This window comes from Pseudonaja textilis, chromosome 3 (assembly GCF_049901715.1).
Source record: "Pseudonaja textilis isolate UNSWEBS1 chromosome 3, rPseTex1.2, whole genome shotgun sequence".
Lineage (NCBI taxonomy): Eukaryota > Metazoa > Chordata > Lepidosauria > Squamata > Elapidae > Pseudonaja > Pseudonaja textilis.
In genome coordinates, this window is record NC_141992.1 from 179323594 (window position 1) to 179347259 (window position 23666).

Consider the following 23666-nt stretch of genomic DNA (forward strand, 5'->3'; position numbering starts at 1 on the left):
GAAAACTTATTATAGAAGTTTATTGTTAGATGAACATGATTTGAAAATTGTTGAAAAATACTATTAAGATCAAAAGAAATCAGAGTGATTAAACTAACATAGAATCTCTTTAGCCTAATAACATTCAGTATGATAGATTAAAAATCATGGATGACTGAGTTCAATGTTTTTATATACTCAATTTGCCACCAGTGGTTTCCATAATTTCCAAACACAAATTCAGATTATTTATTTGACATTCATTACAAGCATTTTTGAATATATATGTTTATTTTTTATTTTGTTTACATATCATTATGCAATTACACATGCCGAACATTGAAATCATATGTAGTTCTCCCAATGAGGTGTCTATATTTGTTGCAATGAAGTTATGGGTGCTCCAACAATGGAGATTTTAAAAAGAGATTGGATAACCACTTGTCTGAAATGGTGTACGGTTTCCTGTTTGAGCAGGAGTTTGGATTAGAAGGAAGTTTCCTTCCAATCTGTTATTCTGTGCAACTTCCTACACATTGGAATACAAATTTCCTTTGGATTTTGCACATGTGCTGATTTTGCAGTGCAGTATGGCCTCAAATATGCATTATACATTTTATGTTTTAGGTTGCAATCCTTGGGATAGGAACCCTGAGGGAATACAACATATTAGAGTTTCTCCTTCAAGATCAAGAATTATTTCCTTTCCCAGGTGCCATGGAAAAACGTATAGCCCTTCCTTCCTGTGATCAGAGCTCTGGAACTAGGAGAATGTTTGGGAACAAGGGATATACAAGTAGGGAATCAAAGGAATTGAACACATTCCTGATCACGTTCCTTACCCAGAGAAAAATTTAGAACCGTTCTGGAATTGCAGTAGAAAATCAATTATTTGGGAGGAAAAAATGATAGGCAGTTGATCATTTCTACTCTTGTTCATTGGGATGGTAGAGAACATTATCAAGACGTAAAGGCTAAATTGCACATAAGGGCTCGTGTTAGCATATTTTCCTTACAGGTAGTTCTTACTTACTAACTACATCATTTAGAAACATTCAAAGTTATGACAATGTAAAAAAAAAAGCTTTCCAACCAGTCTTCACATTTATGACAATTTCAGCATCCCACGGTTATGTGATCATCATTTGTATGTGTGACAAGCGGAGTTAATAGAGCAGGCAGAAGAAGTAGAATTGTAAGTCATAGTCATGTGATGATTTGCTTAAGGACTGAATGGGAAGTGAGATTGTAAGCTTTTTTCAGCCATGTGATTTTTCCACTTAGTGATTGAAGTCCTTAGCAATAGTTATTGGTACCAGTTGTGGTCACTAAATGAGGACTGCCTCATTAAGCTTTATCTACCTGTTATGATCATAGGCAAATCTGACCGCAAGTTTCTTCTGGTGATGAGACTTTTACATTTCCTCCCAAATATACAAGACATTTTATAACTCTACTACAAGAGTGAAATATATATTTTGGGAACACTGAAACTCTTTCGAACTGCTGACAGTTTCTTGCAAAGTATGTATTTCAATAATAATTGTCCTGGGGGAATAAAAATGCAAGTTTGAAAGAGTCAGAAATACACTGATACTGTAGCTATGTAGATACTGCATGGAAAAATAAAAAATCAACCACAACTGTCAGTGACAGAATATACTGTATATACTGTACTTATAGCAGCAAACACCAAAATAAAACAAAAAGGATAAAAAGGATATGCCAACGTGTGGACGTTTGTTCATCTAATTGTCAGCCAAGAGCTGTCCCCACCTCCATAGTAGTTCCTCATGTGTGTTTAAAAAAAAAACCCACCAGAAGCTGGTTTGGAAGAGACTTCTGAGAAGAGTAAATGTTTGAAATAGAAAGTTATAAGGTGTGAATGAAGTGTTAGTTGTTGCTGAGAGGTTAACAATTTGGAATGTGTGCCCTACCTAAGAAAACAGCCTTGTGGAGGTAAAATTGGCAGGCACATGCTTGAAATTAGTGCTTTTCAAACCAGGAAGTGACAATTATTTGTTATGATTATTTGTTAAATAATCACATATGTCCTTAATTACCACATGAGCTAACCGTGTTTGCATTTCTCACCTGTCAAAATTCAAGAGCAATAAGTTTGTAGGGGCAGATCTCCAAGCCCTTCTTTTGTGTGATAAGCAGAATAATTATTCCAGGAATGGGGGAAGTTAAAAGTTCTAAGAAGTTTGTCTCTCAGCACACAATATCAACACCAGAAATAACCCACAAAGATTCCAGCCCATATGTCCTATAGTATGAAGTCAATTAACAATGGAAGAGCACAGAAATATCAAAACTGTTGTCCTGATTCACAAAACCAGGAATTTACAATTTTATTTTTATAACTGTGACTTTTAAAATGCAGTAATATTAAAATAAAAAAAAATTAGAAATTAGAAATTGTGACAGAAGGGTGACAAACATTTTATTTTGATCAACAATTAGAAAATTGTATAATTTATAAGAACAGCAATACTGAAAATTGCATCAGCTGTTGCATTGTTTTTACTGCAAGAACATAACATTTAATTATTCTTCAGAATGATGAAGTATCACTTTTATTTGAGAAAAGAAGTTTCACATAATAGTTACGTTTTCTCCCTGCTCCCAGCCTTTACCCAACAGACATGTTCAGAAGGAAGTTATACTAGAGTAGAACATGATTGATGGCCCAACGCCACTAATATTGGTAAAAATACTATACAAGATTGGGCACTGTCAAATTTATAGTCCTACTGAAAGCTCCATGAAAGACAAAATCCACTTTACTTTTTTGCCTGAAAATTAAATGGCAATCATATCTAGACTTTGACTCTATTGCGCAAAATTGCTTCTCTTTCATACTATGCATACCAACCCTATTTGGTGAAGTTCAGTCAGCACAATCATTTGCTCTGATATTAGGGAATCCTTAGGCTTCTGTACTTAGAAGTCACCATCTTGGAAAGCTGTGGTGGTGCAGTGGTTAGAGTACAGTATTGCAGGCTACTTCTGCTGATTGCTGGCTGCCTACAATTTGGCAGATCAAATTTCACCAGTCTCAAGGTTGACTCAGCCTTCCATCTTTCGAGGTGGGTAAAATAAGGACCCAAATTGTTGGGGGAAATATGCTGATTCTGTAAACTACTTAGAAAGGACTGTAAAACACTATGAAGTGGTATATAAGTCGAAGTGGAATTGCTATTGCAAAGGCAAGCATTCACACATTCTAGGTCCAGAGATACCTCTTCACTCAGGTTCACTGAAGTTCAGGACAGAATAGTTAGGTATTAATGAGAACTTCACTGAAAAAGACATGGCAGAGGACAAAGAAGAGTCTCAAATTTTATTTTTCATACCTTTTTTCTTTGGGAGTGAAATTTGTTAGACACATGTGAATCATGGAAAGATTTGGAGATACAAGTAGTGCTCAACTTACAGCTAGTCACTTAAATTTATTGCTCATAAAGTATTTCTGGTTGTTATAAAATGTGCCACATGCCTATGGCTCCATGCCTGTTTTTGGTTGCATGGCAATGGGCTCATTTCTACAATCCGTTGCAGCATCACATAATCATGTTGCTGTGATTTGCAATATTTTTGACAGTTTCCAGCAAACAACTCCCAATTGAAAGAGTTTGTACGTACCATCTCTGTATTTGCTTAATGACTAAATTTGCTTAATGACCACCAAACACACACACAAAATCAGGTCCAGTCATTGTGCACCTAAACTTAATATTGTCATAGGTTTATGACCAGAAATCCAGTTCCAATTGTGTTCATAAATTGAGAACGACTTCTATAAATGTAATGCAAACATGTCAGGTTGTTGCATGAAAGTGTCGTTTTCTTTCAGGGCAGATACCTTACATTAGATACCCCACCCACACACAGTAAAGTAATATATCTAAGAAGACACTGTACTTAACAGACAAGGCCCCACTGGATCTATCTCAATATTTTTAATGAGTGATCTTGATATTCACACTGATGATGCTTCCTTCTTGACTCAGCTGTCTCCCATCTTCACTCCCAGTTATTTCTATATTTCTCTGACTTAGAATGGGTTTCGTTCTTTTATCTTACGCAAGAACAGCTTTGTTTATCCCATAGCCAGCTGTTTTGTTGGCCCACAAGCTACTTAGCACGTAGCTTTTACTATTTTTTAAAGTCCTGCTTCTTCTAAGTCTTTCAGTCCATCAGTCTGCTTTTTTCTAAAGTATTGCATGTTCTGACCTCAGCTTGCTCCTTCAGAGCCTTGCTATTTCTATCTTGTCTTCACCCCTGCTCTCAACTTTTCACATGTCAGCTGCAAATGAACTATTCACCCTAGGTATGCCTTGGTTGTGCAACTGAAGGAATCTGATGTCTTCATAGCTCCTATCCTCCTATTTGTCTGACATCCATCAAACCTTAGAAAGCTATGCTGCCTTCCTCATTCACACAGAATAACATTAGGGAACTTTAAAGAAAACAGAAACCTTTTTAGTCCAGGATTCTGTTTTCCATGGTGGCTAACCATAGAATAGTAAGCAATAAGGATGCAGCTGCTTTTTTAACAGATTTGATAAAGCCTGTTGTGCACATTAGAACCATTAGAGAAAACTCCGGCTGCAAAATCCTGGGCAGAGACTAGCTGGTATAAGGTTTCTTGTTTTCTGTCTCATCCGCGGCATTTTCTGCAGCCAACTCTGATAACCTGAAGCAATCCAGTCCTTGAGTTGGTGCCTAAACTATAAAGACAAAAGTATTTTTTTTAAAAAAAAAAAATGAAAATTGAGGGACAACTTGAAACATTCTTGAATGAAAAGAAGGACTAAAGGTTACACGATAGCAGTATTCCAATATTTAGGGGGCTGCCACAGAGAAGAGTCAAATGGTTTTCCAAAGCACCTGAAAGCATGGCAAGAAGCAATGAATGGAAACTAATTAAGGAGAGAAGCAACTTCAAATTAAGACAAATTTCCAGTGGGAACAATTAATCAGTGTAAAAGCTTGCCTTCAGAAGTTGTGGGTGTTCCAACACTGGAGGTTTTAAGAAGAGATTGAACAACCAATCTCTTGGTATAGGGCCTTCTGCTTGAACAGGAAGTTGGACTAAAGTCACTAGAAGACCTCTAAGGTCCCTTCCAACTCTGTCATTCTGTTACAATACTCTTGTGGCATACGTAATTGTGCCTTGTTTTATTAAGCAAGTCTGCTGTTTAAACCAATAGTAAGCAATCAGCAAACTCACAGCAACTTCTGCTGAAAGCTATTCCACATCTGATCCTGGAAACCGTAGTGAGTGATCATGACTAATAGCCACGAAGACTACTTGAAGATTCAAAGGGACATTTAATTTTAATCAAAGCAATACCTTGAAATGAATCAAAATATGTCTGGGAACTGAAGATTGAACGAGAGCAGCCATGATCTTTTAATCAGAAGAAGAAAAGAAACCTCTGGAGATGCTTCACAAGCTCAAAGAATAAAACAATCAGGTAACTTGAAAGCTTTGATTTGACACGTTGAGACAAAATGATTTGATTTTTTCCCCTAAATTGAGGCATTGCCTCAATGCCTTGGATTGAGCCAGTATTTTTAGGCAAAGGAGGGTCATTTTTCATGGCCCAGCTGGCCACAGACAGATTTATTACTAAGCTCTATTATCTGTGTAAGCATATGGTAGATCACCACTCTTGATGATAGATTTTTGAAAGTTAATTCTGTGCTATGTGAAATAGTCTCTTTCATCCTTTTTGAGTCTCTCACTATTTATTTTTCCTGGATTAGCAACCTACACTGTGGTCTATACATATATTGATGCTACCTAAGACTTATCCAGCCAGATTTTTTGTCTTCATACACTGCTTGAAACTCTACCTCACTCTACAATTTTAACACTGAAAAACATAACCTCTGACTTCTTTACTGCTTGTTTCTTTTAATTCATTCTTTCTTCAACTCTTTCCATCACATCTCTTCTCTTGAGATAACTCAAGTATTTTGATTTTTTTCTCATTTATCTGATGTTAGTCAGAACCTTTAGATTTCTAGCCAATCTCCTCTTATTTATTAAATGTTATATTTTTATTATATTTTTTCTTATTATATTTTCTTCAATATAGGATGGAATAGTCCCAATACAATAGATTGATGGTATAATCAATATTCTATAATTTCCTTCTTTTTAAATCAGGCATGTCAGATTTAAATAACCATAATCCCTAGATCCATTTTTTCTACAATTAGAACATTGCTATCTAATTGTCCTTTCCTGTGTATCCTTGAGCTGTGTACTGTTGCCTAAATTAGGTCTCCTCTAATTTCTACAGGTGAAACTTGAAAAATTAGAATATCATGCAAAAGTTCATTATTTCAGTAATGCAACTTAAAAGGTGAAATTAATATATGAGATAGACTCATTACATGCAAAGCAAGATAGTTCAAGCCATGATTTGTCACAATTGTGATGATTATGGTATACAGCTCATGAAAACCCCAAATCCACAATCTCAGAAAATTAGAATATTGCGAAAAGGCTTACTATTCTAGGCTCAAAGTGTCCCACTCTAATCAGCTAATTAAGCCATAACATCTGCAAAGGGTTCCTGAGCCTTTAAATGGTCTCTCAGTCTGGTTCAGTAGGAATCACAATCATGGGAAAGACTGCTGACCTGACAGTTGTGCAGAAAACCATCATTGACACACTCCATAAGGAGGGAAAACCTCAAAAGGTAATTGCAAAAGAAGTTGGATGTTCCCAAAGTGCTGTATCAAAGCATATTAATAGAAAGTTATGTGGAAGGGAAAAGTGTGGAAGAAAAAGGTGCACAAGCAGCAGGGATGACCGCTGCCTGGAGAGGATTGTCAGGAAAAGGCCATTCAAAAGTGTTGGGGACTTTCACATGGAGTGGACTGAGGCTGGAGTCAGTGCATTAAGAGCCACCGCACACAGATGGATCCTGGACATGGGCTTCAAATGTTGTATTCCTCTTGTCAAGCCGCTCCTGAACAATAAACAACATCAGAAGCATCTTACCTGGGCTAAAGAAAAACAGAGCTGGTCTGTTGCTCAGTGGTCCAAAGTCCTCTTTTCTGATGAGAGCAACTTTTGCATCTCATTTGGAAACCAAGGACCGATAGTCTGGAGAAGAATGGAGAAGCACACACTGCAAGGTGCTTGATGTCCAGTGTGAAGTTTCCATAGTCTGTGTTGATTTGGAAAGCCATGTCATCTGCTGGTGTTGGTCCACTGTGCTTCATTAAGTCCAGAGTCAATGCAGCCATTTACCAGGAGATTTTGGAGCACTTCATGCTTCCTTCTACAGACGAGCTTTATGGGGATGCTGACTTCATTTTCCAGCAGGACTTGGCACCTGCCCACACTGCCAAAAGCACCAAAACCTGGTTCAATGACCGTGGGATTACTGTGCTTGATTGGCCAGCAAACTCGCCTGACCTGAACCCCATAGAGAATCTATGGAGCATTGCCAAGAGAAGGATGAGAGACATGAGACCGAACAATGCAGAAGAGCTGAAGGCCGCTACTGAAGCATCCTGGTCTTCCATAACACCTCAGCAGTGTCACAGGCTGATAGCTTCCATGCCACGCCTCATTGAGGCAGTAATTGCTGCAAAAGGGGCCCAAACCAAGTACTGAGTACATATGCATGCTTATACTTTTCAGAGGTCCGATATTGTTCTATGTACAATCCTTGATTTATTGATTGCATGTAATATTCTAAATTTCTGAGATTGTGGATTTGGGGTTTTCATGAGCTGTAAGCCATAATCATCTCAATTATGACAAATCACGGCTTGAATATCTTGCTTTGCATGTAATGAGTCTATCTCATATATTAGGTTCACCTTTTAAGTTGCATTACTGAACTAAATGAACTTTTGCATGGTATTCTAATTTTTCAAGTTTCACCTGTATGTGAGAAAGGGCAGAAATTCTATTTTTCTTCTGCTTTGGTGTGTGTGCGTAAATTAGAGTTTTTGTTTGTTAAACTGTGTTAAGCTTATTTTAGACTTTACAATTTTCATGTATTTCCTGTTTCTAAATGAAAAATAAAAACCCTTGCACCACATATAGTCAGTAATTGTGCTGCTGAGAAATTTTCTGAGGCTAAAAAATGTGGGGGAAGATGGGTTGAAAAGCTAGGACTCCAAAATGGCTTAAATTTAACAGTAGAACATAATTGACTAGTAATTATGGGAGATCAATCCATGAAAATGTTCATGGTACAAAAGCAAATGTAACAATGACTTAGAGAAGGCATGTATTGTAAAAAAAAAAAAAAAGAATGTGGGCCACTGTTTCTAGATTGGAACCCAGCTACACAGGTTTGATATTATTCTCTCTTGACTTTTGACAAATTAACCTTGAGGCGCCTAAAGAATAAAATTAGAACCCACAGTCCCTTCTTGGGTGTTTGTTGTAACAGAATATAATTGGTAACATAATTGGATCTTGAACCACAATCTGTTTAAATGCAAAACCCCTCATTTCTTTAACTTCTTTGTGGTCAGAGAAGGAGCCTGAAAATTGATTGTTTGCTGATCTGTATCATCATTATCTTGTACATGTCTCTGTGGTATAGGCAAGTCCAATAATCATACACTTATCTTAATCAGCATAATCATAGGGTAATTAGCATACTTTCCTTTCTGTGTAGGCCTTATTTGTCTTGAAGAGAGAAAGAACACTGATTCTTACTGTTCAGATCATTTGAACACCTGAGGACATGGAGACCTTTATGAAGTAGATGCCAAGTTTGCAATCTAAGGAACATCACGTTCATAGAAACCAGTGGTGGGATTCAAAAAATTTTACTACCGGTTCTGTGGGCATGGCTTGGTGGATGTGGCATGGCTTGGTGGGCATAGCAGGGGAAGGATACTGTAAAATCTCCATTCCCTCCCCACTCCTGGGAGGTTACCGTTGGTTCTCCGAACTACTCAAAATTTCTGCTACCAGTTCTCCAGAACTGGTCAGAACCTGCTGAATGCCACCTCTGATAGAAACATAGCATTGGAAGTGAGTTTTTAAACCATTAAATTCAGCTCCCTGTTCAGTGTAGAAATCCAAATTAAAACATCCCTGATCGATGGCTGTCTATTTTCTATTTGAACACATCCAGTAAAAAAGAGCTCTCCCAGCTTTTTATGTCATTGGTTCCTGTCATTCTTGGCCCACTAGAAAGATTTTTAACATTTACCTAGCAACTGCCTTCCCATAACCCAAGACAATTAGCCCACATCCTGCATTTTCAGAGAACAAACAACAGGCTTCTGTCTGAGAGAAAAAGCAAATAAGTCTTGATGTTCTCATATATGATACCCGTCAGATATTTGAGGAGTGCAGTCATGTCAAGACAGTAAATCCAATGCCCTTCAAACACACCTGATCAGTACTTAATAAACAAGGTAGATTTGTAGTATGAAAATACCATGATTAATATTCTCCTAAAATTTGAGGGAATCTTAATCTCAAGACACCATTAGTTTATACCCTGTCATTCTTATATTTTTTTTAAAAAAACTCAAAGTGGCTAAATGTTTAACCCCTCCATTTTTTTTTTTTTTTTGAGGAACTGACTCAATTTTTTCACATTATAGAGGGATTTCAGCTAAACACAAGATTTATGTAAGGAGACATGACTTCATTTCATGATTTACTTCATTCTTACAGTGATACATTGCTTCTCATTGAGGCGAAGAGGCAATCTTCCTGAATCTTTCACTGCCAGTTTCAGGAAATAGAGGAAGTAATTGGAACAGGTGAACATGGACACTTTATATGGGCATTTTCTCTTGTCCCTTAGAAGGAAAGTGTTGCTTCATGAACCGTCCATGAGGAGATGTTTTACTCAAGCCTTGGCACAACCCTATTGAACAAACATGAAAACATATATACATTGAAGTCATAATATAGTTTAAGTCCATTTCTAACTCTTCTCTGATATCCTTTGGTGAAAATGGGATTCTTGAAAGACTTGAAGTTACTTGAGCCATAACTGGTTTCAAATACCAGTTCTAAACTCTTTTGGTTGATATAGAAATCCCCTTGTACCCATTTTTTTTCCAGAGCTGAATCTGTGGGGTCATCCAGCTTCCCAAACAAAACAATTTTAGTGCCAACTCTATTTAGGAGCGACTGGATGCTATTAAAGTTGGAATTTATCATTTTTTAATGATAGCACTGACAGTTTTATGTCAAGAATAGGAAAAATAATAATATTCTTTGCAATTCACTCATTTTTATTTCTTCTTTTGGCCATAACATGGACATTTTCATGAAACCACCTACAGTTCCAATATTGACTTCATGGCCTTGTTACTTAAATAAATCTCTGGAAATATGAAGCATATAGAAGCTGACATGCCTGTAATCTATGATACAAAATATGGTCATTCTGAGCCTGACAGTCTCCTAATGTGTTGATATTCCAACCTTCTGCCATATTAAAGAAAAAAATCTGGAACTCTGAATGCTTCCCGATCAGTGAATGCTTATTTAATAGCCAATTCTGACAATCATAAATATGGTTTTCTACCTCATCCAGTTCTCACAGTTCTCTTCCCCTGCAAAAAAGGACTTATTTCTACATTTTTAAAGAACTTGAGACTTTCTTAGCAGTTTCTCTTGGGGAATATTTTGAGCTTATTTTATGATTGGAGATGAAAGACAGCTACTTCCAGAGTTCTGTTTTCTGTCAATCATCTTTCAATCCTTCCAAAAGATGGCAACCAAGATTTCCCAACTGGAAAAAGTCCTATAGGAAGGGTTATTGACCTCGTTATGCCTTTCCTAGAGACTGGATGAGTGAGAAGCCAGTAAGACTGTAGAACATTGGAGAGAGGACTGAAACATGAAAGAGAATACATTCTCTTATAGCTCTTGACCACCTTGTAATATAAAAAGTGAAAGAATACTGTGTCTTTTCTCCTAAAGAATTCATCTCTTATTAAATTCAAACAACTGCACCCCAAAATCAATTTCTCAAATTAAATGAAGGGAGGGGGAATTAATTTGGACTTTTTCTGCATAATACTATTTTATGAGGCAAGACATTTATGTAAAAGCCTCATGTGGTTTCTGGCTTGCTTATGTCTTAATTCTCCTCCTCCTCCTCCTTTCATCACCTTATTTTATCTAATTGTTCCAACCCACCCACTCCCCTAATTTGTGCTGCCCTTGTGTGTCTTTTCTGACCTGCAGGCCAGTTTTGGCACCAGTTCTACATATATAGATCAGTGAAGAAAGAAAGAAGGAAGGAAGGAAGGGAAGGAAGATTTCTGATACTCCCTGCCAGCTTCCTACAAGGAATCTCAATGGGGAGGCTAGAAGAAAGTTGCTCCCATTCCTACTGCCTTTTTTGCCCACTTGGTTTTTCTGTTTAGCTAAGGAAATACCTCTGAAATCATGACCCAATGGGGTACAGGTTGTCTAGTTAAAAATGCAAATGAAATGAAGGTTAATTTCATTTGTTGCTTTTACTTTTGCATGGATTCTGAAAAAGTTCATGATGCATTTACTAATATTTCAGTGTTAGGTTTTTTCTTTTATGAAAGCAATGCATCAGTGTGATTGCATAGTTTTTTTAAAAAAAAACCTAAAATATTCAGTGTAGTATCAAGCATCTAATTCATATGAATATAACATATTGCAGTTCTATATAGCATATGGCTTTTGACATTAGCTGTTCTTACATTTCTTCTACCCTGCTTGACTCAATTGCTTTTCCTTCCTTTATTTTGTTATACTTTCTTTTGCAAACTATGTAAATAAAATTTAGTGACCTTGACTATGGGAAGAAAAGGATAACTAAACATTTAGTTAACTGTAACTTACCTGAAGCATAGCTGGTTTGTGTTTTCTCATGATTAATTTGCTTTCTTTACTAGTGTCAACACATAGCATTCAGACATATTTTTGGCTACAGGTAAATTCTTTATTGGTCAAAACATCGAGACATAAATGTGCATTTCATTATATTTCAAGATATTAACAGATAGAAATTAATGGACTTTTAAAAATATTTTACATGTGGTTTATTTCTACTATCCTTGATGGACATTTTTTTCACAGTTTGGTGAAGTGGTTAAAGTGATAGTCTAAAAATCAGGAGTGTGATTTCTAGTTCTGCTTTAGGCATAAAGTTCAAATGAGTGACTTGGATCACTAATTTTGCCTCAGCCCAACTCACCTCACATGCTTATTGTTGTGGGGAACATAGGAGGAAGAAGGAGTATTAAGTATGTTTGCAATCTCAAATTACTTATAAAGTAATAAAGGCAGGATAAAAATCAAATAAATGAATAAACATTGATAACTTTCATTCTTATGTATTGGATAAATTAAAGACCAAATATTTCAGTTCTCCAATTGGTAGAAAATGAATAGAATGGTGACAAATCCAAAGTTTCACCTTTGGCATCGATTTCTTAAACAAAGCACATCCATTTTTCTCTTCACCTGTATTGAAGATAATTTCAGATGAATTGTTATGATTAATTCAAAGTCCATTGTTTTTAAAATGTAATTTGGCCTATGGAATAGAATCATAATAAGTATTCTCTTACCTATCATACTTCTGTTTGATTAAACACGTTCCAGGGATACCAAAAAGAAAGGAAGAGACCAATTTTTGTAGTATTGTACTATTAAAAATACCCATTAATCAAGATTTTAAGATTTGTGCTGTTTTCTGACATCTTCTATCTTGCTACAAACCTGGTTCAAATAAGGCTGTATTAGTTTTTTAAAAATGTGTCCACAATTCTGTATGACCAGCTTTGTACTTATTCTGATGTTAGTTATTCCACTTATTAATAACCATGGACTGATAGATAATTTTAGCTTACCATGCTTGTGAGTTGTTATCTTTATCTGACCTGTTTTATACATATTTCATAATATTCTTTTTTAAAAGGTCATATTCAGTGTCTTTGGATTACACTTTTTCATTAGTTTGTGCAGACATTTTGTGCTCTATCTGCAATTACAGTTTATTTCCACAGTTAGTAATTATTCCTTTTTTCTCAAATACAACTCAAAAGCTACATTGGGGAGTGGTGTTGATTTCTTTTGTTTCTGGAACAATAAATTGTTTTCCAAAATATGAGCATATGAGGTCCCCCATTACGTACTCTCTCTTGCTCTTTGTTTTAATATAACAAGATTGTCGGATTTGTCATTTTAGATCAGAAAGTGAACTATCATCTTTTTTTTTGGGGGGGGCTGATCAATTTCCATCTCTGTCTTTTTGGAGGATGCCTATCAAAGTGATGTTACATATACACTACATATTGTCCCCAATGAGCAACAAGTTCAAAGGCAGGTTTGCAAGAGCATCCCCATTCCTGTCAATGGACGTTGCCATGATTCCATCTGGATTTTATGTCATTGTCAGGGTTCCAAATCACATACCTGCAGCAAAAAATACTCTGAAGCAGGTAGATTCCTCAGAGAATGGTTTTATTTGATATGTCATATTGGCACAGGCTGGTGAAAACCGACCCTGAAAGTTCCTGTAGTTTTCATTTAATTAAAAGTAAAAAGCTTTTTCCTCCCCAAACAATCAATCACATGGTCCAATCAAGGTGATGCCTGGTTGCCTGGTGACACCACTCCCCCTTTCTCACATTTTCAAAAGTGAAAATGTCCTTGGTTCCCAAGTATTTTATTTTGGCTACAAAACTATCTAATCCCCCCTCTATCCCTCAGCTCCAGTGTGGCAACACTGAAGCTCCAAGGCTTAACTCAAAAAAAAAAAAAAAAATAGAGTTGTGAAAATATTTACAGATCCCTTACAACTCGGACACAAACTGTTTCATCTCCTACCCTCAAAACGACACTATAGAGCACTGCACACCAGAACAACTAGACAGAAGGACAGTTTTTTCCCCAATGCCATCACTCTGCTAAACAAATAATTCCTTCAACACTGTTCAACTATTTACAAAGTCTGCATTATTATTACTGTCATGTCCCTGGTGGAGACTGACTCTGAGGGAGAGGAGGAACAGCCAACAGGAGTGGAAGTGTGGCTCCGGAGGTTATGGAGGAGGCTGGGGAAGGGCAGAGGCTGGCTGAGCAGTCAGAGGAGGACCCATCCCCTATCCATTCTTGGGCACACAGGGAAGACAGGATAAGGAAGAAACACAATCTACTCGGGAGGAGAGGGCCTTGATCCTCTTCATGGGCTGTAGTTGTGACAACTGAATAAAAGTACGGACCTGCGTAAGGGTGAACGCTGTAAACAAAGAGTGGAGATATCTCTAGTTGATGGTTCCTCTCTGACTTTGGTGTCCTTCCCAGTGTGTGTTATCTGTGGACGTCCTCCAGCCCTTATCTTGCCTGATTTGTGTTGCCTTTTTCCTTCTTCTTGTAACTGTTTGTGTGGGAGTTTTTTGTCTTCTGTCAAGTGTTGTGTCCCCATGGCATGCTGGAGCCGTGACACTGAGCATTCCACTGCATCTGAGTATTCTACCACGGTAGGAAGCACCTGCAAGCTGACCGACACAGGTCAGAATTGCCAATGGCGATGAACGACGAGCCCCAATGACATCAGACGCTGAACTATCACAAGTTGCTGCGGTTATCGGCAGAGCAATGAACATGCTGACCATTAAAATAATGACCTCAGGGGGTGAATATACACTGGGAGGGCACAGGGGAATTGGTGGGATATGGAAAGTGTGCTGTGGCGGGGGTATGGAAAAGGAGGGTGGATAATTAACAGAAGAATGTATGGTATCGAGGGTTACATAGTGACCGGAAATTAAGTGGTAGCGTTCACCGAATGGTGCATAAACTCATTACGTTATTATCTGACATATAAATACAGCTCTGGCTGCAAGGTGCGCCAGAGCTGACTTTACTATCATTTTTGATGCTTGTTGTTACTCAAACCTAGAACAATATATGGACAAATAAAGACTTTTTTACTTGCCATGGAGCTTTGTTTTCCTTTCTTTCTGGACTTCAGCTGAACAGCTGAGATCAAGAATATCTGGAGCTTGGAAGCAAAGTGAAGGAATAAAAGGGGCTTCACCTGTTTTCTGTGACTGTGTTTGTTTTGTATCCCACCCTGGGTCATCACAATTACTATTAATCTTCTCATCACTCCCTATCACCGATCCCCTCCAACTTGTGACTGTATGACTGTAACTTTGTCGCTTGTATCCTTACGATTTATATTGACTGTTTCCTAGTATGATTCGATTGCTTATTGTATCCTATGACTATTATTAAGTGTTGTACCTTATGATTCTTGACTCTTGATGAATGTATCTTTTCTTTTATGTACACTGAGAGCATATGCACCAAGACAAATTCCTCGCGTATCCGAAATGCTTGGCCAATAAAGAATTCTATTATCTATGATCTCAAGCCAGCTTCAGGGTTGACAGACATCTCAGAGGTCATTCTACACTAGATATTAAGAGCTAAGACTGTAAGTCAATGTACTTTCTTGGGAGTAAATCATACAAATCCCAGCAGTGAAGCATTCCAAGTAAACATGGAGACTGCTAAAGTGGGAATGTTACTTTGCTCTGAATCCAAGAATGATATAATTGTTTGCTTTTCTACTGAAATATTTCTATTTAGCACTGATTTTTCTTTCTTCCATATACTTCTGACTTCTAAGTAATGTATTCAGGGCTTAGGCTTTTGTTACCCAGAAACAGTTACTTTATATTCAGGAAATGCTCGCTATGATCAAATGGAGTTTTGACTTTCAGCACAAGGGTTCAAATTCTGTTTTTTTTTTTTTTATTAAAAAGTACATGTTCTGCTGGTTATGTCTATGGAGTTTCTCAGGCATCCAGGACATGGTTGTCCCCAAAAGTGCCTTTTCAACAGGCAACTGGACTTGGTAGGAAAACATAGGAGAACAAACCCATCAGGACTAGATTCAGCAATCCATCTGCATTTAAAAGACAAAGGCCACTCTTTTAAAGATAGCAAAGTCCACATTTTGGACAGAGAGGACTGGTTTGAAAGAGGGGTCAAAGAGGCCATCTATGTCAAAATTGAACAGCCCTATTTAAACAGAGGGGAAGGAGTATGGCATCATCTATCTCCAGTCTACAATACAATCCTTTCAACAGTTTCAAGAAGGATCCACACCCATTTGTACCACTCAGGTGACCCTGATGACACAGATAAACCTGTTGGTTTTTGGAGTCAATGTTGAGAATATAGTCCAGTAGTCTTACTCAAAATAAAGCAAATACTTTGTTCTTATATTGGCCCTTTTTGTTTGAAATTTGGTACAACTACTGAAATCAGCTTTTTTTAATCGTGAGAATATCACTTTAGATTAATTATGGTGGTGAGTTTTTTTAAAAAATTTTTGGCCCTTGCCTATTCCAAAATCTTTTTGGGATATATTTGTGGACAATGTGTTCAGTAACACCAAAGTGCCTAAAAGTTACAATTAAATGCATCTACACCAGTGGTTATTTATACTTAAAATAGATTTTTGGAATCAAGGTCCTTACACTTCTTTACTAAGAAACATCACAAATGTTCTGCTCAGATTTAATTTATTCTACCACCCCTAAAATCATTCTACCCTTTCTGTCCTTGGTGTGGTTCATTGGGGGATATTAAATCTCCATTGTACTTATTTTCCCAAGCTTTTATTTGCTATTTCCCTAGACTGCACTCTACTACTGATTTAGCAACCTAATTCTCCACCTCCATTGTCTGTTACACTGAGAATGTCAACAATCTATTGGTCTAATACTATACTGATTAAATCTTCTTTTTTAGAAATTGTTCTGGTAAACAAAGTTGTGTTAGTTTCTAGCTATGTTTGTCAGTGACTAAATAGCTATTTCATTGCCATTCAGTCCATGACCTACTGTTTATGGCTGTGTTTGTCATCTTTAAGAGATGTAGACTTGCTGGCTGGGGAATTCTGGGAGCTGAAGTCCAGACTTCTTAAAGTTGCCAAGGTTGACAAACATTGGTTGGTGGAGCACTGCTCTGTGAAAGACTCATACATTTCTGGCTTCAGTGGGAACTTATGTAAATATGCACAAGGTTGAATATGGAAGTATGGTTTCAGTAGTAGATACATAGAAATATGTTGCTCTTTCTTTTAATAATATAATAGCTAAGTTACTGCCACAGGTCAGAGGTGGTATTCAGCCGGTTCGCACCTATTCTGGCATACTGGTAGCAGAAATTTTGAGTAGTTTGGTGAACCCTGCCATTTCCTGTCCTATATTCCCTTGTTTTTTAGCTCAGCTGATTCGTGTGGCAGAGCGAAGCACGCTCTCATAGAACCGGTAGGAAACAATCCCACCACTGCCCCAAGTATATTCTAATTGTAAGTTCCAGAATTCCCAATCAGCATAGTCAAAATTAGCCTAACTTATCAGCATCACCTGGCTAAACCACCAAAACATTTGGTCAGTTACTGCTGAAAAAAAAAAAGGAACTGAATTTGTATATCATGGGTTGAACTAGGAGAAGGTTTATACAGTTTCTCAGAGGACATATTTTTAAACTCAGATTTGTAGGCACTTTCCCCTTTATTAACATGGAAAAAAAAATCCACATGACAAGATGGTGTTCACTATTGCAGGGAAGAATGAAGCTATATATACTGAGAAGATATGTCTACTGCAGAATCACAGAAGTTATGGGTTTAAAATCCGAAGCCTTTTCCTTCCTATTGTGAGTCAATAGATTTTTATCTGGTCTCTTGATCAGAGGAGAAGATCTGATTTATGTTGACATAACTACTGTGTCTGGCATGAAGACCATGGATTGTTCCTCACCTGTTTTTTTACTTCAAAGTTTACAATAAGTAGAAGTCTTGTTCATCAAACAAAAAGACAGATTAGACATGGGAATTATTTATCATATCACTATGAGTTTGTTTTTCATTAATCTAGTGTTACAGAAACTACAGTTTTAAACACAATTCAAAATTCAATTTATTCATGCTGGGAACCAGATTTTTTTTGTAGCATCAAGAAAATATGTATCCAAGGACAACAATTTTCAAACATCATTTCTACATCTCTTCTCTGATGTATTCTAAATGTCAGATCAGATCAGGATCTTCATGTCATGATATTTATTTATCTCTATTGTAATTTGGCACACCATTGCGAATGACCAACAAGGAAACCATACAGAACCTCTCCTGAATTGATTTGTTATGTAGAATGTGTTTCTAAATCTAAAAATTAAGTCTTATCACTGTGCCATTGTCAAAAGCAAAGTAAATAAACTCTGTTGTAAAAGCAAGACATATGTTTCACAAAATTGCAAAAGAAGAAAAGAAAAATACTATAATAAGTTTGCAATAAACTCTACTGTTTTGTGCATAATTTTGATTGGCACCAGGTGTCTTCACAGTTAGTTGCCATTGCAGCATCAGATGACAAATAGCATTTTGTCTAAATAGTACCCAGACAATTTAAATACCTCTAGTTTAATCAAGCAAACAGTCTGGCAAACCTGGTCTTTTTGTAATTCCACCCAGATTAGAGTCACCTGTCTCAGAAGAAGATTGAATAAGTCATATTAGATAGGAAGACCATTTAATTAAACATATTATTATTTATGCCATCCAAATCACTTGACAGTAATCAAATATTTTTAAAAGGGCTTTTAGTCCATGTACCTTGTATAATGAAGGGTAGAAATAGACCATACAAGTAATTGTAAGAACTTAATTGATTTCCTTATGCTATGCATGCGTGTCTCTGTGAATGTGGAATGTCTTACAACATAGAATCTTTCTAGATCCTTGCTTTGTATTTTTTGGCAACTGTAGTTGCTTAGATTTAATTGGAAAGGTTTTAGGCTTTCATTGATAGCCTTGCTAAATTCTGAAATGTTTTTCCCAACGGCATTTTGAATTAGAATAATCAAAATAGTGTACTGACATGGTTGCAGTTATTTACACCCCTACAATATGTATCCCATTAGTAGACAATTCAATGGTTATTCACATGAATTGGTAAAATATACAGTGGGATGATGTTGCCACACCTTTAATCCCATTGGTATTTTATTTGATACTTTCCATATAGCAAAACCAAATGACTGTAATGGAGAACCCTCTGAACCAGCAGCTTTCAAGCTTGGCAACATTAATATGCATGAAATTTAATTCCCAGAATTCCCCAACCAGCATGCTGGCAAGAGAACTCTGGGAGTTGAAGTCCACATATTTTAAAATTGCCAAGTTTGAAAAACACCACTCTGTACCTATGTATACTTCTTGACATATTATAAAACCCACTGCTATCAAAGTATATTATATTTAGTGCATGTGAATATGCAGGAACACAGATTGAATGGGACAAAACAATGTGGACCTCCATACTTAAAGAGTTTTCCCTTTAAGAAAATAATAATGGACATAGCAATAGTACTTAGACTTATATACCACTTCACAGTGCTTTATAGCCCCCTCTAAGCGGTTTACAGTGCCAGCATATAGCCCCCAACAAAATGGGTCCTCATTTTACTGATCTTGGAAGGATGGAAGGCTGCGTCAACCTTGAGCCAGTGAGATTCGAACTGCCGAACTCCTGGCAGCCAGCAATCAGCAGAAGTAACCTGCAGTACCATCACTTCACCCACCATTTTGTGAAAGTACTGCAGCATGTTCTGAATATTGTCACCATTTCAGGTTGAGGGTTTCTCTTTGAGATGAGGAATGTTTTAAAGCAAACAATCCTCAAACTTCAAGTGTATTTTTACACATGCTGAATATAAATCACCATCCAATGCACTACAGTGCTTTTCCCTAACCTGATTATTTTTGCTCGATCAAGACAAAACTCAAAGTTTCAAAAAGGGTCAAAAGCCTCTCCAAGTACATTGAGATTTGGACAATATCATCCTCCAAAGATCACAACTTTTAGAAATTAGCATCTGGATGGAGATTAAGCTTTATGGTCATTAAATAATAATAAATAATTAAATAATATATTTCTTTCTTGTCTATAGCCATAAGAATCATATTCTGCTGTGCTTTTCCACTCCTGTGTAAATTCTTGGGTTAAGCTTCTGTAGACCCATTCATTCTGAAATATTGGCCAGAATATCATAAATATTAGCAGAGCTATTTTAAAACTTGCTGGTATTACCATTCGAGTGCTTCAAGTGTTCTTCTCAACCAGTTAACAACTTCTGCATATTTGTTATAACTTCTTCATTTGAAAAGAAACCATACCTCTGCCTATAGGAAACAAGCATTTCAAGCCAACAAGGAGACTTGACTTAATTATCAGATTTTTAAACTGAAATTATAATTTCTAGTATGGAGGATCTATTCAACCAGGTAGTTCTCAACTTAGAACTGGTCACTTAAACACCATTTCATCAAATTTCTGATGGTCATTTCCCTACAGTCATGTTCCAAAACATCAGGCACTCAGCAACTGAATTGCATTTATGACTGTCATGACTAATGACCATGATTGACAGGTTCCATTACAGTTGTAAGTTAAGGACTACCTGTATAGTTCACATACTGGCTGGCTATCAAATTGAAAATGAAATATATGTTAAAACTTGGAAATTCCAGTCCAATCATGACAGCAAAAGAACTCAGTTAAAAATTGATATTGAGAACTCAAAACCCAGAGTTTCCAGGACAATGATTAGATGGGGAAAGCAATTTAAAAGAGCATGAACTGAAATTCAGTTCTAAAAATAAAAAATCTCTTTTCAAAGGCAGAACTGGAGAAACTGGATTATGTTGTATTTTGCTTGGCTGCATCAACTGCTGATTTTTGAGGTTATCACAACTTTATATAAAACAAAATTAAAACTTTGAGGACTTCTCGTTTGAGCTTCTTCAGGGACAGACCAAAACCTCATCTCTGAGAGGCTTCAATCCGTGCTCGCCCACTGGAGCACCCTGAGCCAGCTGGTTTGGGGGCTAAGCCACCCCGTAGAGGTGGTGAAGAGGGGGGAGACTGCCTGCAGGTTGAGGAGAGCCGCATCTCTCCTCCCCAGCTGGCCATTACTCCCTTTCCCGAAGGCGGTTGCACTGGTGGTCAGAAATGGCCACCACAAAGAAGAACTTGACCAGAAAAGAATGTGCAGGAGGAAGATAAGAAGAGAAAGTTTTGGTTGACAGGGTCAAACAGCAAAAGCAACAAATAAGGTACCCTGGAATTGAAACTGTTAAAAAACAATAACATTGTTCCCTAAGAAGATTTTTAAGCTGAGAAGGAGAGAGAAAAGGGGAAAGATTTGGTTTTCTCCTTTTGCTATACTGACAGCTAAGAGACTTAAGCAAGAAATTGGGGAAAAATCCATTTTGACATCGATAGGCATTTAATGTTGAAAATAAAAAGTCAAAGGGATAATAAAGATTTCTGGAGAGAAAAAGAATAAAAGGGTAGGATCTGGAAGGGAGGAGACTGCCTGGAATTAAAAAAGAACTTACAGCAAAATCTCAACAAGACTTCCAAAAGATACATTCTAACTGAAATATTGCAACAAAAACCCCAGGAAGAGAAAGTCGAAAAAGAAATAAGAAGATATAACTCGGGACTATCTGGATTACTTGATGATTTCTGGATTCTTGGTTATTGTTTTGAATGACTAAAATCAATTGGGTGGTTGTTTAAAACTGTTTAAAATGGCTCCACTTTTAGAAGAACTGAAAATGGAACTTAAAAAGTACAAAGAAGATGCACAAGAAGGGAGAGGTTCTTTGGGCTTCATATTTCAGTTTTTAGAAATGGAGATTTGGAATTCTGAGAAACAACAAGAAATGCCTGCAGAACAAGAAGATTGCGACAAAAAAGAAGTCATCTTTAATGAACCAGTAATCTTAGATGGGGGAAAAAAAGGAAAGTGGGGAAAGAGAATGGAAAGTTTAAGATTGGGAAAAACAACTCCAAAAAAAAAAATAGAGTGAAAAGGAAGTATAAAATCAGAAAGCAACAGAAGAGGGAAATGCAGAAGAGAGAATTAGAAGTAGAGAGACAAGGGGGTAAAAAGGGGAGGGAGAAGATGAAAGGGAAGAAAGAAAGGAAAAGAAGTTATAAAGGACAGAAGCAAAATATAGAGAAACAGGGCCTGTTTAGACATAATGGGTGAAAATTTAATGGAAAAAGGGATTCTGCAAAGGTACATAAGATAGTATGGTTATATTAGAAACAGAACTAATTTTAGAAAATATGACACAATGTATGATTAAAATGTCTGATAAAATAGCTATCGTAATTCAGTGGAATGCTTGTCAATAAATAAATGTAACAAAAGGTATATTTAATGATTTATAAAACATATGTGAAGAGAAATAAGGGAAAAATTAATTATGGAGATCATATGTGTTTTTAAGGAAGTATGATATTTAATTGAAAAGAAGTGTTAAAGATGTTAAGATTTTAATGATTTTTAATGATAGAACTGAACTCGAATGGAATGAGGGTTTATAATGACATATATTTACAATCTTTTTTTTTTTAAGAATATAGTATGTATTATAAGAATGTACCAAGCAGAATTCGATTGGAAGTTATGTATTATGTATCATATTGAAGGTCATAACCTTAAGGTATATATTGAAGTTTAAATAAGAGTTGAATGGGTGTAATTAAAAGATATAAAGGTGTCATACTCCAATTAGTAACTACAGGAGAAAATTTGTTTAATGAGAAAAGATAATATGAAATTGAAACAGAACAGACAAAAGTATAAATATCATGATTTGAATTGAGATGAGATAATCAAATAAAATTGAGAAAATTAAAAGAGGGGAAAAACTATATAGAAAATGTAAAATAGTAGAAGATATGGAATAGAATACAAAAAGGAGCATGAAATTGAGTTTTGTGTCTGTATAAAGAAATTCAACTCGGGACCATACTATTTTCAAAAAAGATGTTTTACTTGTATTTTGTATGTGTGAAAACCCAAATAAAACTTTATTTTAAAAAAAACACAATCAAAACTTTGGGGTTTTAAAATACCTCTCTTCCCCCCTTGTTCCATCCCTCCATCCACCCTTCACATCACCCTTACCTAGCATCTTCAGGCCAGCCTGTCAATTTTCATTTGTTAAGAGTCATATTTCTATTTTATCAAAATAAAATTAAAAATAACCCCTTGTTATAAAACTTAGACCATTGTCTTTCTGGCTTTCTTTCCCCAAATTATATTTGCCTTATATTATTTTATATTACCATCTAAAATATTTTTCTTTATCTATGAAAGATCCATTGGCATGCATACAATAAATCATACAATACAATAATTTGCTAGATTATTTTTTAAAGACTAGGGTTTGAAACAAATCTAATGAACACAATATACCTTTATAATTGTAATGTGATATATTCATACAGAGACATACACAGACACAGACACCCAAATATACACATACACACACACATGAAGTAAGGAATGCATCTGCGCACATAATTCGTCTTCATATTTTCATTAGAACATGGCACTAAGCTACTTGGGAGACAAAAAATAGGCAATCTTTTTGTATCTTCAGCCAGCAATTAGTCTTTGTGGACTAGAAGTGAGGAGTTTGTCAAACTCTTTGCTTTAAAGAAAAGCAAGAATTTTTCTCTCTGTTAAGATAGGCATTACGCTGGTCTGATCCAAACTTATCAATTTGTAAGGTTCTTAAGCAAAAAAATTCAATTGCACTTCGATGATCTTTCCAAATTGTCCCTTA